This window comes from Rhipicephalus microplus, chromosome X, assembly GCF_043290135.1.
Source record: "Rhipicephalus microplus isolate Deutch F79 chromosome X, USDA_Rmic, whole genome shotgun sequence".
NCBI lineage: Eukaryota > Metazoa > Arthropoda > Arachnida > Ixodida > Ixodidae > Rhipicephalus > Rhipicephalus microplus.
In genome coordinates, this window is record NC_134710.1 from 362,073,627 (window position 1) to 362,096,880 (window position 23,254).

Here is a 23,254-nt window from a genome sequence, read left to right on the forward strand (position 1 = left end):
GCGCCAGTATACTCGGTGATATCTAGGCCTTCGGAGTGAATGAGGTGCGTCCGCACCATCTCTTTGGTGAGGCTCTCCAGATTGTCCTTGTATTTGTGCACAAACTGGCCATCTCCGTCCGAACTGCCGTCCTGGAACTGGCGGGGTCTAACAGGTGCTTCAGGACCTTCCAGGTGTTTCCCGCGCTCATATTTCTGTGCATGGTATTGCAAGCTCTACCCATTCCTGTTTGCATAAGCGGGAACAGTGTGTCTTGATTTCCAGGTTGACTTCAGTGATTTTTTCGTAGCTTCTTATTAAACTTCTCCTTGGTTACTCTATGCTGAATTAATTTTTTTGGCCAGGTTGAGGTACGAGAGATGACTGTCCACTCTGGTTCGGTCGGGGGCTTCAGTTTTCTCGCCACCCGGGCTCTCCTCTTCTTACCAGCCCATCCATTTGATTTCTTTAGTGGCTTTCTCCACGTCTGCTAGGATTTTCTTGCACTATGACCCAATAGCCTTGATGGGGTCTTCCTTCTCATTGTCCCTGTTTTTGTGAAATTTGTCCAAATGAGCGATTCTGACTTTCAGATTTGCGCTGTGTTCTGCGTTCCTGCCAACGACCAAGTTGAGGATTCGATAATTGCTTCCTAGGTCTCCAAACGTATTTTCACAACTCACCACGTCCGTGTTAACGCACACCGAGAGGTTCGGGGTCTCCCTGCGCCACACACCCTGCCCGATTCCGGTGTGCGACATTGGCTTGTTTAGCAAGGTGAGGCTGAGGTTGTCCACGAGTTCAGCCCGTCTCCTCCCCTTGGGCGAGGTATTGCCATATCCCCAGTGCGTGCGCGGGGCGTTAGTCTCCACAAATCAACAAAGATTCGGAGGCGGCTTGCGCCATCGCTTCGCCGAGGAGGCAGTCGAAGATGTGACTGAAACCTTTCTTCGAGAAGGTGCTTAAACGTTGAGGACGAACAACTTAGCTGTTATGCCCTTGTTTGGTATATTTTCTATTAGAGCGTTATCGATGTCGTTCCCTACGTCCAGCTCGTGTTCAACAAACTCTATTGCCCTTCATACAAGGATGCACATCGTGATTCTCCGCCCCGTGTACTCGGAGAATGGACACTGCTGACGTACCCCGGAAGCTTGGCGTGGTCATAAGGCTTTTGTAAGGCAATTCCGTCTGCAAATTTTTTTAGAAAGTGTTTTCATGTACTGTATCAATGAAGCTTTTTTTTGTTTTGAAGACTCTGCAGTTCCATTGGGAGATGATGAGTCTTTCATTGTGCACGCGAAGCGTCCCCATGGTCATGCAAGCATTATTTAAAAATACAAATAATTATATATATATATATATATATTAATCGCGTGATATTTAAAAACAGTGAACTCCTAATATATCTTTAAGCCTAGGGCGATTAATAACAACTGCATCTTGCAATGAGTCGTATGCCAAGGCGAAGGCTCACACCACTGAAGAACGAAGTGTGCGAGTGCCCCGCTCTGCCTAGCAAGTAGTAATGCGAAGAATCGCAAAAAATCCGCCTAATACTCGGCCAATTCCCAACTTTGGGTAAGAGCCATGAAAAAAAGATAAGAAGAAGAAGCCCAACTGACGCGCTTGGGAAGAGACCTATTTTTCAGACCTCAATTAACCTTCTCTTGACTCATGGAGCGAAGTGATGATATGCAAAACGGACGTCAGCATACACAAAGAACTTCGAAAGACATTTGGTGAGGTATACCAAAATTATCAAGCTCCACCAGTTAGGCACGCAGGTATGGCTTCCACCTCACCGCAACATGAAACGATGCCAGGGAGTCGTCTGGTGACAGCTCCAGACAGGCATCTTCATGAGTCTAGTATTATTGTGGTACATTTTCCCGTGCAATAACCGAGGGGAACTTGCAATCTTTGTCTTTAAACTGGAGCGATACACATACATTTCGTGCAAGTGCTCTGTTACAGCAGATCAAATGATTGTAGAAGACACAAGACTGGGCAGTCTAGCCGTCCCGAAACGCGGCGACAAGGCAGGCCCTTCAAAACCCTTCATGAAAGCCCTCAGCCTAGATTGTAAACATTGAAAGACTTGCAAATGAGTTGTTTTCATCCATTCATCTCGCTGGCTTTCGTTAGAGATGAGAAAAATAAATGTGTATGCAGGCCTGGCTATTGTGTCATACCCCGGGTATCTTTTAAACGCACTGACAAGAGGAAAAATGAAGAAAAAGTTATACAAGCAGACAGTGGGATTCGAACCCGCCCGGGGACACCCCAACGGTTTTCGAGACCATCACCTTGAGCACTCGGCAACGACTGGTGTTAAAAAAAGGTTCGCAGAGTTCCGATACCAAGGCTCGGATTATGTTGTGAGCCCATCATCTTTGTTTCCACCCGTTCCCGCCGGACGTGTAACCTACCAATCTTCTTTTTTTGCGAAAAAAATGGCAACATGAGTTGAATTTAGTTTTAATTCTGTCGACAAATGATGTTATATAGTGTAGCGTCACACAGCTCTTGGCCATCTGCAGCACTAATGAAGAAGAAAACCATGCGGCTGGTGATGCGCGAACCACGAGGAATGGAGAACAGCCCAGCTCCAGGCGTGACTGTACGCGGCAGCTGCGTCTTCACGTACGCCCGCGTCCCAAATAAAAGCGGGACCACGGCATGGCCTCATGAGCTCTCGTCTCGCCACTCATACTTCAACAATACTAATGAATCATGGAGCCACAAGTCTAAGTGACACGCCATTGGCTTATTTCAGTTTGACGCACTCGGGAAATATTTAGGCTGCCGCAGGAGGCCGCCACATGTGAATTAGCGAGTGCCTTTCTTTATGGTGAGAGTGAAGTAGCAATGAATAGCTGTGCAGTCGAAGAGAAGCAAAACGATGAACGCTGGTTCCCAACGGCGACTAGCAGTGGTAGCGCGATCATTTGCTACCGGCAACCACAAAGTAACGGCCGTCCACACTGGCTGGGACTAGAGTTATTCATTCTTATGAGTTGTGTGCTCCTCATACCCTCCTTTATGAAAGTCGGAACAAGACATGCATTTCCTCTCACACTCGCGATAAGCAGCTAACAAATTGTCGAGATACGTCTTGAACCGCGCTCCCAGTATAAAACGTATTATTAGTGTTTTCTGATGCCATGCCCAGATGGCGCCACCATGGCCTGTTGCGTCGCGTCACCGTCAATGGGCGAGCGCGTCTTGGCAGAGTTGGCAGTTTAGTAGGAGGGGAGTTGTACAAGAGCGGTGACGCTCCACCAGTGTTTCAGTGTGGTTGTGTGAGAAATTTTGCGTGTCCGCGTGCTTTTTCGGGTGCTTTCTTGTACTTTAAAGAGCGAAGCTCTTTATAGTCTAATCTTGTTACTAGACACGCGAAACCGCGAGAAGAGAACGGAAAGAAGGCAGAAGAAATATATTATAATTTCTCGTATCACTTCCTATATGGCGTCGCTCTGCTGCTACTCACCAAAGTGCCGCTTGTCTCCGACTGGCCGCTGCGTGCGTTTTGCATACGAAAGCCTCCTATGCAAACCTGATGAGAAACGCCGAGCTGGAAACTGCATTGGCGACTTGGCAAGAGAAAACGAGGGCTGTGATAGAAAGGCCCAAGTCCGCCGAGAAGGCCCTAGCAAAGGTAAACAAAAGAGCGGCCGACAGAGAGAGTAGTAGGGCACCGGCATAGCAAGGCGGAGAAGAAAGAGGAAGCAAGGTCAGAAAAAAAAGGTTCAGGTGAATCAATGGTCGCAAACCCATCCTTCCGCGAAAAAGTGGTGGGGTTCGGAGGGGACAAGCAGCCACAGTAAAAGGTGCAAGTAACCCCCCCCCCCCGGTGCAGGACGCTCCAGCTGGAAAGTCACAGCACCTGATAATTATCGCGGACTTGAATTTAAATTGATCTGCAGAAACAATCAAAGAGAGGGTAAGAGGTAACAAGAGGGTTGCAGTAGGAATATTACCAGGACGCCAGCACGCAATCTGGAAGCAGTCATGGGCAAGCGAGTGCAAAACTCAAAACTGTAGCTGATGGACGAAACCTCATGATAATTGCAGGTGGTTTAAACGATGTCCTAAATGAAGATATGCCAGGACAACGACCTCACTGGCGAAAGGTGTGGAATAGATGCGTGCCATTTTTCCTCTGGCAAAGGTAGTGACATGCACGTACCGGAGTTACTGGTGCGTGACGGCAACCTGCAAAAAAGCGGTTGTGAACACTAACCGAAATATATGGCGGATGAGTAGAGAGAAAGGCTTGAGGTAGTGGAAATAAACTGAGTGGTGCATAGGTGGGGTGGTTTTCAACGAGACAGAATTCACTTCGATGGGAGGCTAGGTCTTGGGGTGAATAGGTGACTTGTTTGACGCGCAGTAGCATTTTTGGGGGGCACGCGGGCCATTCGGGGTGCAGCAGAGCTAGTCAGAAGGAAAACAACCAGGGGGACTCTTTGACAGGTGGTTCAGACAGATACCATTCTAAAGTGGCACCAATATCTAAGACACGTAAGGTCCGGTGCAGAAATCGACGTAGCCACGAGGGCCGAGCCAATTCAGACGTAGGGTGTATTAGCATGCAGATTGGCAGAAATAGGCTGAAGTGTGAAGAGATAGAAAAAAGTATAGGGAGAGACGCTGATGATATATGGTTTTGTAGAAACACAACTTCGGGATATTGAACAACCTCCCAGCTATCTGGACTACGCGTGGGAATATTCTAGAGGATAAGGTACTCGGCTGCTGACCCGCAGGCCGCGGGATCAAATCCCGACTGTGGCGGCTGCATTTCCGATGGAGGCTGAAATGTTGTAGGCCCGTGTACTCAGATTTGGGTGCACGTTAAAGAACCCCAGGTGGTCAAAATTTTAGGAGCCCTCCACTATGGCGTTTCTCATAATTATATGGTGGTTGTGGGACGTTAAGCACCACAAATCAATCAAATAGGCGTGGGAATATTGTATTAGAACAGAAGACCACAGAAAAGGCTGTGGTATTGGGCATTCATTCATAAAAGTATATACTTTCAGAGGGTCAAACAGGAGTGGAAGGAACATTTAAGGCTAAAAGAGTAAGTGGCAGGGCAAATGACGCTACTAGGTTCTGTATACTTATAGAGATGGGTACAAGCCACGGAGGAAAATCAACAAATGATGCAGTGCATAGTAATTGACATAGTCGAACTGGGAAAAGAGTTCGACGTAATTATATTAGGAGATATGAATGAGCATATAGAAGATATGGATTGGCAGAATGCTATTGGGTATGGGTGAAAGGCATGATTTGATCATTCGCAACAGCACCGAGAAATGCGAAGGGCAGATAACATGGAAGGTGGGCAGGCTGCATTTGACGATAGATTACTATAGAATGTATGATCGGCTAAGGGTGATGAACATAGATGAATATAGGTTCAGTAACTTAGGTAGTGATCACAAGCGTATTAAGCTGCGTTTTCGAAGAGAAATTAAAGTGGAAAGGCGGCATTATGAGCAACCACACTGCAATATTTTTCAGAAAAGCAAATTGAAATAGAAACTAAATAGATTGAGAAAATATTCACCAAAGATACTTAAACGAAGTGGACGTACACAAATCTAACTCAATTGTTTGAGTTAGAGCTCTGTAAGTTACGAGTCAAATAAACCGGGAAAAGCAGACTTAAACAGAAGAGCTGGTGGAATGAGGAAGTTAAGGCATCTATATAAAGATGTCAGGAAGCCTCCCAGAAACACAGGTATGATAACTGAGGGATGAACCATAACATGACCTCAAAAGAAAATGGGATAGCTTTTTGAGCTGCAGAAGGGAAGCGTCCGACTTGATTAGTGAAATTATTAAAAAAAGGGGGCCCAATGTATGGCTGAAGTAAACAAGAAGGATAGAAGGGCAGCTCCAAAGTTTTGGAACCATCTCGATTCCCTGAGTAATAAGATAAGCATGAAACAGAGGTTTATACCTACAGTTCAAGGGGTCTGACTAAAAGGGGATGAGGCAATGGAATATGCAAAAACTATGATAGAAAAATTTTAACATCCAGAAAGCGCTGCTTGCACCGTACCAGCTGAAAATGGACCAATTAGCTCATTGGCTCCACTGTGGCTGCAAGAGTGGGAAATGGCAGAGAAAAGGGTTCCTAATGGCACTTCAACTGGTCATGATAGCATCCCAATCTTGCTATTAAAGAAACTAGGGCCAAACTTTGAGCAAACATTAGGAGAGGCAGCGGGCAAAGCAGTAATGAATGGTGAAGCTGCCAATTCGTCGGAACTAAGCAGGATGAGCATGATCTCTAAACGAAAGCGCGACAAAGCCGATATAAACAACCACGATCCTATGACAGTCACATCAGTAGTCTACAGTCTGGTGATGCAGATAGTGAAGACAAGCCTACAGGCATAGATGGAGAATGAGGGGGTGCTCGGAAAACTACAAAATGGATTCTGTAAACGAAGGAGGTTGGAGGACAATATGTTTTGATCGGTGCAGTGTATTGAAATAGCGCAAAAAGAACACAGGCCCCTCTGGCTGGCATTTCTAGATATCAAGGGAGCTTACGACAGTGTAATACAAGAAGACTTGTGGGTTATACTGAAAACACAAAATGATGAAGATCGAATAACTTATCTTCTAAAGGATATCTATAAAAGTAACAAGGTAGCTATGAAATTTCAAGAACAGGTACCTGAACCTATAGATACAACGTGGGTTTCAACAGGGACGTACCTTGTCACATTGGTTATTTATGCTGTGCTTCCAGAGGCTAGAAGCCAAATACACGGCAGTTGACTCGGACTCAGCCTCTATTTTGCCAAGCGGAAAAAAAACATATTGAACAAGCATTACCAGTATTGTTGTATGCAGATGTTATAGTATTAACAGCCGACAACAAGGAAGATCTGCAGGGATTGGTAGACTTCTGTGGCAATGAGCGAGGCAGGTTAAATTTGGAGTTCAGATGGGAAAAGTCAGCGATAATCAATTTAAACAACAAAGGCAGTGACCAAAGATACAAGAAGTCACGCTAGAAATACTGGATAAATACAAATACTTGACCTTATTGATAAACAACGGGGCTGAGTATCTAAGGGAGCACGAAAGATTCATAATAACTAAGGGCACCAAGAATGCAGCTGAAATAAAATTAGGGCACTGTGGAACTGCAATAGGTGTGACGTTGCGAGAGGGATGTGGAAAGGTTTCATTGTCCCAGGTTTGACGTTCGGCAATGCACCAACATACACAACAACATACGTAGCGTCATAGTATATATATATATATATATATATATATATATATATATATATATATATATATATATATATATATATATATACACTAGAATGGAAATACAACTGCGTTACGCCGACATTTTCATGGTTACATGTGACACAACGCCACCCATTGCTAGTGCAAGCCATACAATGTATACAAGTTTTAATCTTTTGGAAAGTTTTAAATTCGTGTTCCAGTGCGCATCGCAAAGGTAATAAGTGAAATGCCCTTCAAATTAAGCTTTTCACTAACACCCGTGTTTGCGGTGTTTTTGTAGGGTCTCCTTCGAGTTTTGTTTTTCTCGTTTGGACACCATCACTGGGATGTGCCTTTTGGTGTTTTTGTAGAATTCCTGGGGAGTTTTGTTTTCTTCGTTTGAACACGATGCTCAAGCGAGAGCCGTCCCCTTGAAATCTTTATAGTGGGCAGCCTTGTTTAATAAACTCATTCATTCAGAAACATTGCTCGTATTTGATTTATAAGTGAATAATTAACCTTCGCTGTTTTTTTGCCAATAAATTAGCTCTACTTTTGAGATACACGGCCGGTTTGTGTTGGCAGAAGGCTTAATAAGGTGTATTTACGAAATAAATGGGGGGAAAAGAGGGATTTTAGGAGGTAACGGTGGTGTTTTTATTTAACTCTATTCGGGGCTTGATTGGAGCGCAGCAGAAGTTTTTCTGCTTGTCTTAATAGCCTTAAAACCACCCTTTTATACGCGGGCGAAAAAGTATTTCAGGCACGAAATTATTGTTTCCGAGAAATTTATTGCTATGGTTCGTCGCAGGGACATATAAGAAAATGTGCATCCACGTACCCACACACAAACATGACATTTGCCTACAATTGCGCACGACACAGGACTAGAACTTGGGACCACATGCACTGAAAGCACATACGATAACCATTATACCACAGCGCCACCATTAGCTTGCCTAGTTTATTATGCACATTTATATGTAGAAAGCGTCTGCAAACACGTCAGTGGCACTTAAAACTTTTGTTCTCGTAGCAGCGGCATGTGTAAGCGCTTGTGCAAGGCCACTGCATAAACTGAAATGTGTCATGCAGCACACGGTGAACACCATCGGCTTCGGACTATTCGGCTTGTCGCGTCGTGCCACTCGACAGATGGTAAACGTACGCCCACTTGAGCACTTCTCCGTACATCTACAGTGCTTCACTCACCTGAAATTCGTAGATACCGGCGCGACAAAAGGTATCTTCAGATAGCCGATTTTATGTGCATGCTGTAGACGTGCGCTGTGAAGGTATTTACGGTATTTCTGTCTCGACATGCCGTGTCCCATGGCAGTGGCGTGTTCTGAGCTGTTCGAGACCACCTGTGTTTCTATTGTAGATAGATGTCTGAGACTGTTGTCGCACAGAATTTTCATAGATGAGGACAAAACACTGAGCGACACATTTTTATCATTTCGAAATTCTGCGGCGACTGACTATGAGGGGTCAGCGGGTGCGTGCCATCCTTCATCGTTCTCCTCTGCCCCAAGCACGTTCACCACCGCTGCCGTTTCCCATAGCATATAAAAATAAAAATAAAAATAAAAATTACACACGCAGATGACTATAAGTGTGCACAGGATTTATGTTCTGCGGTAGTGAAGGGGCGAAGGTTTGTTGCAGTGCCCAGCTGACGATGAGGGCACCAGAGTAAAACGAGGGTACCGAGATCGCATTGTACGTCTCTATGTTCCGCATCGTACCGACGGCATTGGTTGGTTTGCGACGCGATCAGCCGAGCGCGAGTGAGCTGACGGGCATTATTGGCTAGCGCAATCGCGTCGGGGGCATACTCGCTGATGGACAAGGTGGGAGCTAAGATGACTCTGTCCAGTGGTAATGTCGCCTCTCTTCCGTACAATAAGTAGACCGGCGAAAAGCCCGCTGTGTCGTGACGGGATGAATTATACGTGCAAGTTGCGTAGGGTAAGGCAAGGTCCTAGTCTCGGTGGTCGGGTGACAGGTACATAGCGAGGATATTTGTAAGAGTACGGTTAAATCGTTCCGTGAGACCGTTAGTTGGAGATTGGTAAGCAGTTGTCAGTGTGTGTTGCGTGGAACAAGAACACAGAATGTCGTCGATGACTTGGGATAAAAATGTACGACCACGGTCTGTGAGAAGCAGCCTCGGAGCACCGTGAATTAATACAACACCCCGTAACAAGAAGTCAGTGACGTCGGTTGCACAGCTGGTTGGTAGAGCTCGCGTAATAGCGTAGCGTGGAGCGTATTCAGTAATAACGGCTATCCATTTGTTTCCTAATATTGATGTGGGAAAAAGGCCAAGCAGGTCTAACCCAACAACGTAAAATTGTTCCGCGGGTATGCCGATTGGTAGAAGATGGCCAGTGGGTAGCAGCGACAGTGTTTTACGACGTTGGCATAGGTCACACGTAGCAACGTATTGGCGTACCGAGCGAGCAAGACCTGGCCAGAAGAAACGGCGCCAAACGCGCTCATACGTGCGGGAAACGACGTTTCCTGCCGTGGGAGCGTCGTGAACTTCGGTGAGAACACCGCGGCGCAAATGCTTAGGCACAACAATGAGAAGGTCGGGCCCGTCTTGGGATGGTATACGACACAAATAGCGATGGTATAGCACACCCTTTTGAATGACAAAATAACGGACGGAAGCATCATTTGGGGAGGATTTCATACGGCTGGTGATGTCAAGCAGCACTGGATCACGCTTCTATTCTTAACCAATAATATGTAAGTTGGACACTGACAAGATAAAGTTCTCAGTGGGCTCGTCAGTGTTGTCAGGATCGTCGACAGGGTACCGGGAGAGCAATCGGCATCATGGTGTAGGCGGCCAGACTTGTAGACCACCGATTAGAAAAACCCTTGCAGGCGCAAAGCCCAGCGACCAAGGTGGCCTGATGGATCTTTCAGGGAGTTGAGCCAGCAGAGCGCTTGGTGGTCGGTAACTACCGAAAATTGGCGTCCGTATAGATAAGGTTGAAATTTCTCCACCACCCATACCAGAGCCAAGCACTCACGCTCTGTAATCGAGTAGTTACGTTCAGGGGCGGATAGTAGGCGGCTGGCATATGCAATAACGCAATCATGGCCTTGTTGTTTTTGAGCCAGCACTGCACCAATGCCATGTCCACTTGCATTTGTACGGATTTATGTAGGGGCAGCAGGGTTAAAGTGTGCCAGAATCGGAGGGGTAGTGAGAAGAGCGATGAGAGTCGAGAACGCAGAAGCTTCTTCGGAGCCCCATGAAAACGGGACGTCGTTCTTGAGGAGCTGCGTCAGCGGCCTCGCTAGGTGCAAAAAATATTTCACGAAGCGTCGGAAGTAGAAACATAGTCCAATAAAGCTGCGTACATCCTTCGCAGATCGTGGTACAGGAAAGTTTTTGACGGTGCTGATTTTTGCCGGGTCTTGTTATACTCTAGAGGCATCTACTAAATGGCTAAGTACTGTGATTTTATGGCGCCCAAAGTGACATTTGGAGGAGTTGAGCTGCAGGCCAGCGTGAGGGAAGATTCCTAAGATGGCTGAGAGCCACTCTATATGAGCTTCGAATGTTGGGGAAAAGACGATGACGTCTTCCAAGTAGCACAAACAGATGGACCATTTGAATCCTCTGAGCAGGGAGTCCATCGTTCGTTCGAAGGTGGCTGGAGCATTACAAAGGCCAAAGGGCATGACCTTGAACTGATACAGGCCATCGGGGGTGATGAATGCCGTCTTTTCACGCTCCATTTCGTCTAGCTCTATTTTCCAGTAGCCGGAACGAAGGTTTATGTTGGAAAAATAGTGGGACCCGTAGAGGCAATCAAGTGCATCATCTATTCGTGGCAGAGGGTACACGTCTATTTTGGTAATTTTGTTGAGGTGTCAATAATTAACGCAGAAACGCCATGTAGCGTCTTTCTTGCGGACTAGCACTACAGGAGAAGCCCAAGGACTGCAGGATGGCTCAATGATGTCCTTGGCGAGCATTTTGTCCACCTCACTTTGGATAACGTGACGCTCGGCCGCTGACACCCGATATGGACGCCTATGTATAGGATGTCTTTACCAGTGTTTATACGGTGGGTCATACCAGTAACTTACCCCATCGGACAGCCGCTGAGGTCAAAAACGTCGATGTAGGACAGCAGAAGCCGGTGGAGCTTATCAGTCTGCTGCGGCGTTAAGTTGGAAGTGATTATCGACGTAATAGCGCTGTCAGAGCAAGTGGCAGATTTATGTTGAGCGTGGGGGTCAGAAGGAGCGGCCATCGTGAAAACATCTACCGCATTGTCTTCTAAGGTACAGAGCAACGCCAAAGAGATCCCTTGTGGCAGCACTATAGGTGTCAAGCGAAAGTAGACAACTGGGAGGCACGTAGAATTTCCTGCGACGAACAGAATGAAGTGCGGTATTGTAATTCCGCGGTTTATGAGGACGTCGGTGACAGGGGTCAGAACATGATCACCGTCGGGAATTGGTGGCATTCAGACGAGCTCTATGTAGGTCAGTTTCTGTGGAGGGAGGCGCGCATGTCCCGTTGTGCAGAGTTGACTCGGCCGTTGTGCAAGAGGTTCTGTTGCGGGCAAGTGTAGACGGAGCGTACTGGTCGAACAGTCTATGAAGGCAGAATGCGCAGACTTGCCCCGCCGCGGTGGTCTAGTGGCTAAGGTACTCGGCTGCTGACCCGCAGGGCGCGGGTTCAAATCCCGGCTGCGGCGGCTGCATTTCCGATGGAGGCGGAAATGTTGTAGGCCCGTGTGCTCAGATTTGGGTGCACGTTAAAGAACCCCAGGTGGTCTAAATTTCCGGAGCCCTCCACTACGGCGTCTCTCATAATCATATAGTGGTTTTGGGACGTTAAACCCCACATATCAATCAAATCAAGAATGCGCAGACAGGAAGTCGAGGCCTAAGATTACGTAGTGGGGATATTAATGAAGGTCAGTGAAGAGAACAACTGTGTGTCGATCCGCAATGCTCACACATGCGGAGCACATTCCAACGATAGATGCTATTCCCCCATCCGCAACACAGACGAACTGAGTGGTCGCAGGTGTGAGAACCATCTTGAGCTTGTGGCAAAAATCACTCGTCATCACGGAAAGTTGAGCGCCGGTGTCGACAAAAGCAGTGACATGTATGCCGCCTACTTGTACGTCTATGAGGTTCCGTTTTGTCGGTATCGTCAAGAGAAGATTCTCGGTCAGCCCGAGCGATGCAGAGCCACCTTCAGGGGCTGCAACACTTAGTTTTTCGTCGGGGAACCTTCGTGTGAAGGCGGGAGAAGATGGTCGGCGGGGCTGTGGAAAACGAGATTGGCGACGTTGGGGGAATGGAGAGCGGGAGTAGCGGTGTTCAGTAGCAGGTTCCTGAGCAAACTGGTCGCGGCTGGTCTCATGGCGATAGGCAGGACGTGCATAAAAGAGACCTGAGGACGGTTGTGCAGGAGGACCCCAAGAACTTCTGCAATGGCGAGAAATGTGCCCGATTCGGTGACACGAGAAACAGATCGGCTTGTCATCGTGTGTTCGCCATGCGGACAGATTACGGAACGTTTAGGGAGAGCCGGTCGGGAAAAGACGTGCAGTCGTGTATTGGGGCTGGTAGTCGGTGCGGGGAGGCGGTGAGATAGAGTGAATTCCCAAGGTGGCGATTTCCTGCCAGCAGACTGCTTGAATGAGAGGCAACGTGATTGGAGGAGAGGGGTCAGGGGACATTGGTCCCACCTTGGCTGGAGCAGCCGCTTCAAGTTCCCGCCTGACGAGTCGCGTCAAATTGTCACAGGTGTCTGGTGGATGATATGTGTGGAGACACGAGGACGTCACAGTGGTGTTCGGAAGGCGCTGGAACTGATGGGAGATGCGCCTGCTTTTAGCTGATTGAAACAGGTGGAATTCTTGAATGAGCGCATCAACAGATGACACATTGTTGAATACCAACAGGTTGAACGCATCGTCGGTGATACCCTTTAGGATATGCGCAACTTTTTCAGGCTCGGACATGTTTTTGTCACTTTGGCGGCATAGTGAGAGCACAGCCTGAATGTAACCGATGTAGGGCTTCGTGGAAGATTGTGCGCGAGTCGACAACTCAATTTTCGCAGCTTCAGGACGACCAAAGGTGTTGTCAAAAAGCTCACGGATATTTTCCTTGAAGATGTCTAAGCTTGTTATGTCATGCTCGTGGTTGTCAAACCAAACACGAGGGGTTCAGTTGAGATAAAAGAGCATAAAAGTTGGATCCCACCTGCAAGTGGCACTGACGCATTAGTAGAGGCGTAGCCACTGGTCGACGTCGGAACCCTCTGGCCAGAGAACATGCCAGGGTCTTGGAGCGCAGAAAGCGTCACGAAAGTTGTTGCGGGCACTGGTTTGACAAGCCGGGAAGAAGGGTGGGCGACCTGAGAGTATGTAGCCGAGTCTTGAGTGGTCATGTTGAAAGCCACGAGGGAGCCTCCGTTTCAGAGTTCCGTGGCGAGGACGGGGATCGCACAACTTCACCAAATATTAACTCTACCAACTCCACACAACCCCGCACTTCCACCAAGTACTTTACGAGAAGGAGACCGACTCGGAAGGGTAGTCACCGATGTATTTACAGTCGGTTAAGCGAGCAGCGCCAGCCACACAAATTAGCTCGCGCTAGTCTATCAGCTTTGTCTTCTTCAACTCCATGCACTGGCACGTAGCAATATGTTGATCGCGCGGGTCAAAGGCACTGCCAGGATTTTGCTGGGGAGGGGGGCAAACGACAGCTTTGATTCTGCCGGGGCAGAGGAAGCACAGAACGTATATGTCGTGATTTGCCCATGCTTGTTCCTGGAGGTGGGAGCAAAGGGGTGGCATGCAAGAATTTTGGGAACAAAGGTTCCAGCCCACCCATGGCCCCCCTTGGCGCAGGTGCGCTTTCCTTGAAGTTTGATTGACTTTCGTCACTGTATTTTATAAACGGCATCGATGGAGCTGAGCATTCGCCACGCAAAATGACAGTAATATCAGTCTGATAGCCAAGACCAACCTACTATAGCAGTGAGTCATTGCGGCTCGTACCGTAGAAAGCCGCATGTCCTTGGCAGCAGTTATCCACTGCAATGCCCGATCTTGGTGTTCTAGCTTCCGATTTATGTAATTTATGGTGAAAATACGACCATTCATGGGTCACATTGTAACGAATATTAGAATTTTCTAACTGAATATCTACGATCTTCACAGAAACCGTGGCACAAGATTGATCGATATGTCGGGTTTAACATCCCAAAACCACCATATCATTATGAAAGACGCCGTAGTGAAGGGGATCGGAAATTTAGACCACCTGGGGTTCCTTAACGTGCAACCATATCTGAGCACATGGGCCTACAACATTTCCGCCTCCATCGGAAATGCAGCCGCCGCAGCCGGGATTCGAACCCGCGACCTGCGGGTCAGCAGCCGAGTACCTTAGCCTCAAGACCACCGCGGCGAGGTAACCGTGGCAGAAGAAGTATGGCCCTAAGCCTAGTGGTCGTTTCGGCTAGAGTGAACTGCTGCGTCTGTCGTTCGCGGAACCTAAACGAGGAGGGCAGAAAATACTTCCAAACTATCGAAGGGAAACTCTACAGTTCTCAATGAAATGAACGCTGTTTTATACATAGGTATGGTTAATCGCATAGCAAGTCACTACGATTGCCGTAACACATCTGTAGCTACGCTAACAAGCTTTGCGGCAAAACGGGCCAGATGGATGTAATCCAAGGCAACCCGCAAAGAATGAGCTAACAAGCGCAAGTTTGACGTGACCACGAAGAGAAGAAACACTGCGTGTGTAAAAGACAAATTCAAAATATTGAATACCTGAATTAATTTTAAGATGAAGAAAAATGAAAGCCTTCCCGTGTTTAACCTGTGGAGTAGTGGGCAGCGTGTCTGGCTCAGAATACGAGATGTGTGGTTCGACTTTGGCTCACTCAGTATTTTTTTCTTTTTATTTTTTTACTACGTGCGTGTTTCAGCCTTAACTGCAATGTGCGCATGACCACAAACTCTAAACAAAATTTAAAAGCCAGGCATTTCCGATGGAGGCGAAAATGTTGTAGGCCCGTGTGCTCAGATTTGGGTGCACATTAAAGAACCCCAGATGGTCCAAATTTCCGGAGCCCTTCACTACGGCGTCTCTCATATACATATGGTGGCTTTGGGACGTTAAACCCCACATATGATTCAATCAATCAAGTTAAAAGCCAGATTTTGGCCGATAATGAGTGTCTCGTATGCAGCGCCAGCGTGACTCGTGCAGCGTGAGACTGTCCCAGCGTCAGTGCCACACTGGACTCTGGTCCAGTAATCAAGTATGGCGCTGGGCCAGTGCCACTGGTTTTTGCAATAGGGACGCGATTCCTGATTAATCTGAGGCTTGTGGTGGAGCGGTTCACCATCGTATACTTTTTTTAAACCGCAAGCCAGCAGCAGACGCTGTATCCAACAATGCCTCGCTCTTTTTCTCCTCACCTATGGTATAAATGCTGACGCGCTTCGCCGCTTGTCAGTTGATTGGCCGCCGACGTTCCGATCGCTCAACGCTATTAGTGCATGTGGGCATCACTTTAATGTGCCCTTCAGTTACGAGCGAGCATAATCAATAGTTTAATCTCGTAATTCTAGTCTGTTTTTTATCACGTCACGACCCTGATATATCTGCTAGAGATGCTGCAGCGTTTATGTTCCGGACGCCTCCGTCAAGCCGTGAACCCAGCCCACGTCGCTAAGAAGGCAGCGACACCGCCAGCGACAGTCGAGCCAGCCGCAGACTGAAAGAAATAGCCTTTCAATATGGACCCCTCCCGAACAACACAAAAGCCACGGTTATGACGGCAAGAGGCACAATGACAGCGGCAACATCTCCTTTATTGGTAGTGATGCAGCAGACAAAAGAACCCCCACCCTTCCACGGATCGTCATGTGAAGACGCGGAGACATCAATAGAGACCTACTAATAGCGGCCCCACTCAACCATTGAGACACGGAAGAGAAGCTCCGTTCCTTCTACTTTTATCTGGAAGACGCGGCAAGAACCTGGTTCGAGAATCGGGAGTCTGTCCTTCAAAACTGGCATCTCTTCCGCGGCGTATTCCTGGACACGTTCTGGAGCATCACCCGAGAGGAAAGAACCGCGACATTACTGAAGACGAGGGTGCAATTCCCCCCAAAAATTTGACTATATTCGCGGAAGAAATGAATCGACTCTTCCTTCACGCTGCCACCGAAATACCTGAAGACAACAAAGTTCGCCTCTTTATGCAAGGAGTCAACAGGAACTTTTCGCCGGGCTGATCAGCAACACGCCAAAGACTGTCACCGAATTCATTTCAGAGGCATCTTGCCTAGAAAAAGCACAAGAGATGCGGACACGGATGTACAACAACAATTTCTCGTCTACAAGCAATGCCTACTTACATGTGCTAAGAACCACCAACCTGCACGACAAGATCCAAGCGATCGTTCAAGAAGAGCTGCGCCAATCGTTTCCTTCAGAGCAGCCTCACATGGACTCCATCGCGGACGTCGTACGCCCAGAGACCCACCAATCGCGGGCCGATCTTCAGTTCCCAGAGCCGCAGTAACAAGCCATGAGCTATGCTGCTGCTGCTGCCCGCCGTCACGCCCCTCCTCCACGCCCACGCCAAGACGTTGCCCCGTAGCACTTCGGTCGCCAGACGCCACCACCGCCACCACCACCACCAACACCGACGTCCTACCGTTCGCCTGCGGGACAGCGCAGAGTGCCAAGGAAAACAGATGCTTGGCGTGCCCCTGACAACCGCTCACTCTGCTACTACTGCAGAGAGGCCGGGCACACATGCCGCCGTTGCCAATACCGATAGATGGATCTACGGGGTTTCGACGTCAATGCGCCGTGTCCACAATGGGGTGAACGACCTCAAGACATCGCCGACGACCTCTCAAGAGCGCTGTTGACACTCCGATGATCTTGTAGTTCTCCATCGCGCGGCCACTACACCTCACCACACCGCGGGGAGTACACCAGCCCTGGTCGCGGCCGATTTCAGAGTCCTTAATCGGAAAACTAAGGACCGCAACCGATGGAGGTGCCTTTGCTTCACAATGAATTACCGAAGATCCTCTGCCGACGACGACGCCACAACGTAATTGAATGCACCCAACGCAAGCCGAAAAGGGTCTTGACGTCGAACCTTCGCAGCCGGCAGAAGACGTGACGATGCAACGTTGGAGCAGTGGAGCCAATAGACCTAGCCGTGATCCGACGCCACGATCCAACCGCAATGCACGAGGAGGAACCAGTGACCTCGTCCTAATATTTGATCGCCACAACGTCACTGCTGTGGACAACACTGGGGCCGACTATTCCGTCGTCAGTGGGCTTTTCATGACGAAGTTAAAAAAATTGAAGACTGCTTGGGAAGGCCCTGAAATCAGAACAAATAAGGGTCACACATAAACGCTGGCTGGTGTTTTCACAACAGAAATTCCATCAATAACCAAAATTCTCCCACACGCTTTCTAATTTTACAGCACTACTCCAGGGATGTGATACTTGGTATGGAATTCTGAAGTCAGCACAGTGCCGTCATTGACCAAAAATCTGAGGCAATCACGATATCTACAGAAACAGTACTGCCGCCCCACACGCCGCCAGGGAGGTGCGCTTTGAATGCGCTGGAACACAGTCATCGTTCCTCCACGCTCCAAAGTCAGCATATCCGTCAGCCCTCAAGAATCAACAGACCTGCAAGGCGTAGTTGAAGGCGACCAGCAGCTGTTTATTCACCGCGATATTTGCGTCGCTAGAGGACTGGCCGAGCTCCGGGGAAGTAGCGCGACAGTGATACTCACGAACCACATTTAAGGCTGGTGCACACCGGCGACTAGCAGCGGTCGCGCGACCATTTGCGACTGGTCGCAACCAGTCGCGAACGGTCGCAAACGGTCGCAAAGCGACTGCGTTGGCCAGTCGCTTCTTGACCGATTTTTCAGTCGCGCGACTGCAGTCGCAAAGCTGCTTAACCAATCAGCGATGCTCAATTTTTTTTTTCATTGCGCTGGCTTCCTGCCGCCAGATACAAACGAGTGCGTTTCTCTGGGTTTGTGGCACCATGGCCACCACGGAATACTTGGCTTGGTGATGGCGGGCCGCAGCAACTCGAGCAAAGTGTCGAATTTACGTGGTGGCATTCGCAAGAAGCTAAACACCGTCAAAGTAAAGAGAAAATAAATTGTGCACTGTCTTTTCCCTGCATTCGGAAACTTTTTTTTGTCTTGAACTTGACTTGTCAGCGCATTCAACGCAGCGTGTTTGGAACGCGTTTGTACTTCATGCCTTGGCAACGACTTAAGACTCCACGTTCGAGACGCATTTGTGCTGCATTGTAGGCTGTGGCAAGTCAAGGGAAATTCAAGGATGGTTTCTGAATACGTACGACTCTCGGAAATACTCCTCGTCGTGTCAGCGCAGCTCTGAAGGCAGGCGGCTTGCATGGCCGGTCAACTCCCGCGATCGAAAGGATGGTCACATCCACTACCGGCTTTTTTTTTTCTTTGGAGGCATCTGTGATGCCAGCGCTGACACCATGGCACAGTGCATCAGCACCTTGAAATTGTCTTGTTCTTCGCTTGAATCGAACTTGACGCTGTTGGGAACGCTGTGCGAGAACGGACTCAGCTGGCGGCGATCAGCTGATCGCGCCGGTCTCAGGAGTTCTCGCTCATAACGAGATCCGGACGTGACTCTCCGGTTTTGCGACTTCCGGTCGCTCGCATGCAGTCTCTGTCGGTGTGAACATCAGTCGCTTTTTGGTCGCCAGTCGCGAATGGTCGCGCGACCGCTGCTAGTCGCCGGTGTGCACCAACCTTGAAACACTGGTGGAGCGTCAGCACTCTCCCCCAAAAAGCGGCCGAAACTTCCAATTCTGCCCAGACGTGCTTGGCAATTGACGGCGATGCAACGCAACAGGCCGCACCTTGTTTTTAGGGGCGAAGGTCGTTATAGCGGCACCTGTTCGGTCCTCGTACTCGTTGTAGTATGTAACACGTATAAAATTTTGACCTCTAAGGTGGTGCCAGTGAGAGATTTCTTCTGTGCGTTGGTAAACAATAAAAATAGTGCTCAATGTACATGCCAATGGCTGCTAATGGGGAATGAGAGACAGGAGCATTCGGCTTTTAGTTAACGCGCATGCTGCGATCCCCTTTAGCAGCCATTGGCATGTACATTGTGCACTATCCGACAAGAAAGAGTTGCAGCGTTATACTCGCTGGGTGTAACCTCCTTAGTTTTAGAAAGGTTTAGCGAGCATTGAGCCGCAGTGTCATGAATAAAATAAAGTAGTATATACGATCAATGAACTCGAGGTGGTTAAAGGTGGGAAGTAGATACGAAGCGCAACATGTAAGAAAGTAAAAGCCGAATTTTCCCGTATCACATTTCCCATTAGCAGCCATCGGCATGTACATTAAGTCCTATCTGACAGGAAAAGGTTGCTACGTTATACTCGCTGTGCGTAGGGCCGCAGTTCCATGAATACAGTGAACTAGTATATACCATGAAGGCGGGTTGGTTAAAGGTGGGAAGTAGACCCAGAGCACCAGCCATAAGAAATTGGGCTTGTGCCACCTCTCGTTTAGTCTTTCAAATGTCCGCTGGATGGCGGTGCTTCTATATGGGGAATATATGATAAAAAATGTGAGATGGTGGTACTTGGAATGTTGAATAGATGGACGAATGAACACGGACCGATGCACAGATGGACGCTTGAACCGACGCAGGGGCGGATGCACGGACGAACGCCCGAACCGACGCCCGAACAGACGCCCGAACAGACGCACGCACGCACGCACGGACGGGCGGATGGACGCATGAACGGTCACACAGATGGACGCATGGACGGATGGAAGCAAGAACGAATGGACGGACAAATGCTTCGCCTCACTCTCCATCATTCACTCCGTGGATATGCTGCCAATTTTTTATCTAGCAGCCGTGCCAGGTGTGAACCTGTATTCCAAAAGAAAGACACGCAGTAGGCCTGATTTTTCGGAGCTTAGCTCGCAGTCGCGCCATCGGGGAGCGGCATAACAAAGCACTAATAATACGTTTATTAGTGGGAGCACAGTTCAACAGATGGAGCGACAATCTGCTAGCTGCTGATCGAAAGTGGGGGAGAGGCATGCATGACGTGTTCCAAGTATGATAATGGAGGCTATAGTGAGTTTCCTAACTGATAAGATTGAATAACTCTGGGCCCCGCATGTGTAAACGTCTGTTGCTTTGTGGTCGCCAGTCGCAAATGGTCACGCGACCACTGCTAGTCGCCGTTGGGAACCAACGTTCATTCTTTTGTTTGTCTTCTACTGCGCAGCTATTCATTGCTACTGCACGGTCGCCATAGAGGAATGCACTCGCGAATACACACGTGGTGGCCTCCCGCGGCAACGTAAATATTTCTCGAGTGCGCCAAGCATAAATAATCCAATGGCGTGGGACTTAGACGTGTGGCGCAATGATGTTTGAATATTGTTGAAGTATCAGACGCGAAACGGCAGCCCAAGAGGCCGTACCGGGGTCGTGCTTTTATTCGGGACGCGGGAGTACGTGAAGTCGCAGCGGCCGCGTTCAGTCAAGCCTGGAGCTAGGCCGTTCTCGATTCCTCGTGGCTCGCGCATCACGAGTCACGCGGTTTTCTCCTTCTTTACCGCGGCAGTTGGCAAAGACATGTGCTCGCTACATCGTACAGCATAAGTTGTCGAGAGAATACAAAATAAATTCACCTTAAGTTGAGATTTTTTCCCAAACACTGAGTGTTAGGCTACACGTGCGGCGGGAACGGGCGGAAACCTAAAGATGGTGGCTTTCAAAGTAATCTGCACCCCTGAGTCACAACTCTACGAACCCTTTTTCTACAGCAGCCGTGGCCGAGAGGGAGAAAGACGATGACGACGTTCTGAACAGTTGGGTTTTCATGTTCTCCGCTTCGAAGGATATATCGGGCTTCAGCCAGCGGCAATGACTACCGTGTTGTAGTTCCTCGCCTTCCCACCGGTAAGGTTGTTTTGGAATCTGTTTTTCTACACGCGGACTTAGCTGGTCGCCGTTACCGGGTTCAACATTTCAGATATTCTCTTCGGGACTTCATTGACTTGAAGAAAATAAGCTCCGTAGGTTAATTTCAAATGTCTCATGTTTGGATGGTCACATGCAAGTCAACGCTGACGAAAACAAAGTTAGTCACTAGAAGCAAATTTTTCTTCAATCGTCATCGATGCCTCGTTAAAGACCCGGAGCCCACGGAAGCGAAGTTGAAGCTGATGTGGCTTCTTGAGCGCTTGGAGGACGCCTGTGTTTGCGAGGCACTGCAAGCTTTTGGGAAGGTCAAGACAACATTGCAAGAAAGCTGGAAAGTAGCGGACGTGGAACAGATGCGGATGTTAAATAGGGATGTTGTTTTGTCCTTTCCTGATGGAGTTCGCATTGCGGATATTCCTAATATTCTTGCTCACTGCGGAGTGCAAAGCCTCGTCCTGATACCTGGCCACCCACCAATTTGCATTCGGCGCAGTAAGGTTGGACAGATCTGTCGAAACTGCAGGACCCCTCGCTGTGACAACTGTCAACGCTTCGGTCATTCGGCCGAGGATTGTGTTAAGAGATACGCCAACAAGCTGCGACAGCACACAAAACAGCCAGATGATAACCTACAAGAGCATATTAAGGATGCCACCGAGGTTCTGGAAGTAACGGAAGACACACCGTCAATTTCATATGCTGCAGGCTCTACCACAAAGAATCCAAAAAAAGAAAGTTGCTCGCTGTTGACACAGTTGAAATTTCTGCGTGCAAAGAGCCAAGCGAATCATGCAAGCATCATACCCGAAATGACTCCGCACAACCCCTAGCAGAAGTAGGAGTTCCTATGAAGAGTGATGTTGCGCTCAACTATTAAGATGCCGAAGAATCACCAGTACAAGACATAGACTCTGGGCTGGATCCCGCAGAAAGTTTTTCACGTGCTTGCGCTGCAGCTCCGCAGCAGCTTTTTTATCATGATGCAGTGTCGGAAGCTGATATGCAGATATCTATGGATGCAGCGATAGCAGAACGTCGCGCATCGTCCAGTTCGGACTCGAGCAAAAGGAGTGACCCAGCATCAGTGACTAGGGAGTCACACCATCGCCAAAAGTTCATGCCAAAAGGGAAGTGTCACTGATCCCGAACTATCAGTCATGTGGGGGTCACGGGAAGCCTCAGCACGAACTCTTGGGACAGATCAAGTGGGACGATAAGCGCATTGAAAGGTAGTCACCATGGTGCAGTCTGAGCGCCTCATCTTTGCTACGCGGCCTTAGGTCTTCGCAGAAACAGGCACAGCTCTGTAGGCTTCTCAATCGGAAGCGTCTCCACTTTGTCGCTATGCAAGAGACAAAGGTCGAGAGTGAGGAAGAGACCGAGAAGGCCCTGCGGCCTTTTCTGTCTCAGTTTAATGTGTGTGTCTCACATGCTAAACGTTTATCTGCGGGCTGTTGGTTGTTTCTGAGAAAGAGGCTACCCTGTTCAGCATTCTGCACTAGTGTTGATGAAGAGGGCAGGTATATATGCGGTGATTTTTTGTTGCAAGGAGTGCCATGGAGAATTATCAATCTATATGAGTTTAATGAGGTTCCGAAACGACTTGTATAACTTGAAAAAGTGCGTAATTTATTTGACCTTGACAGATGCATGGTACTTATGTGAGAATTCAACTGCGTATGTGAAGCGATTGATCGTTCATATTCATTTGGAAAGAGAGACAGGAGTGCCGATCTTTATCCAGTATTGTAGATAATGCAGGAAAAACTGACATCGGGGTCTCGAATCGGGCAACGGCATATACAAGAGTACAAGGCAGTTCTCATGCTCGCCTTGACCGGATTTACGTGTCTTCATCACTCCTATCTCGTAAAATGTCCTGCAGCACCGAAGCTGTATCATTCTCAGACCATTG

At 48.5% G+C, this 23,254-nt stretch overlaps 1 long non-coding RNA gene across 1 annotated transcript in view; it reads left to right on the plus strand.

The window, feature by feature from the left end:
• LOC142777294 (uncharacterized) overlaps positions 1–23,254 on the plus strand; it is a 218,890-nt gene that overhangs the window by 189,065 nt on the left and 6,571 nt on the right. The window lies entirely within an intron of this gene.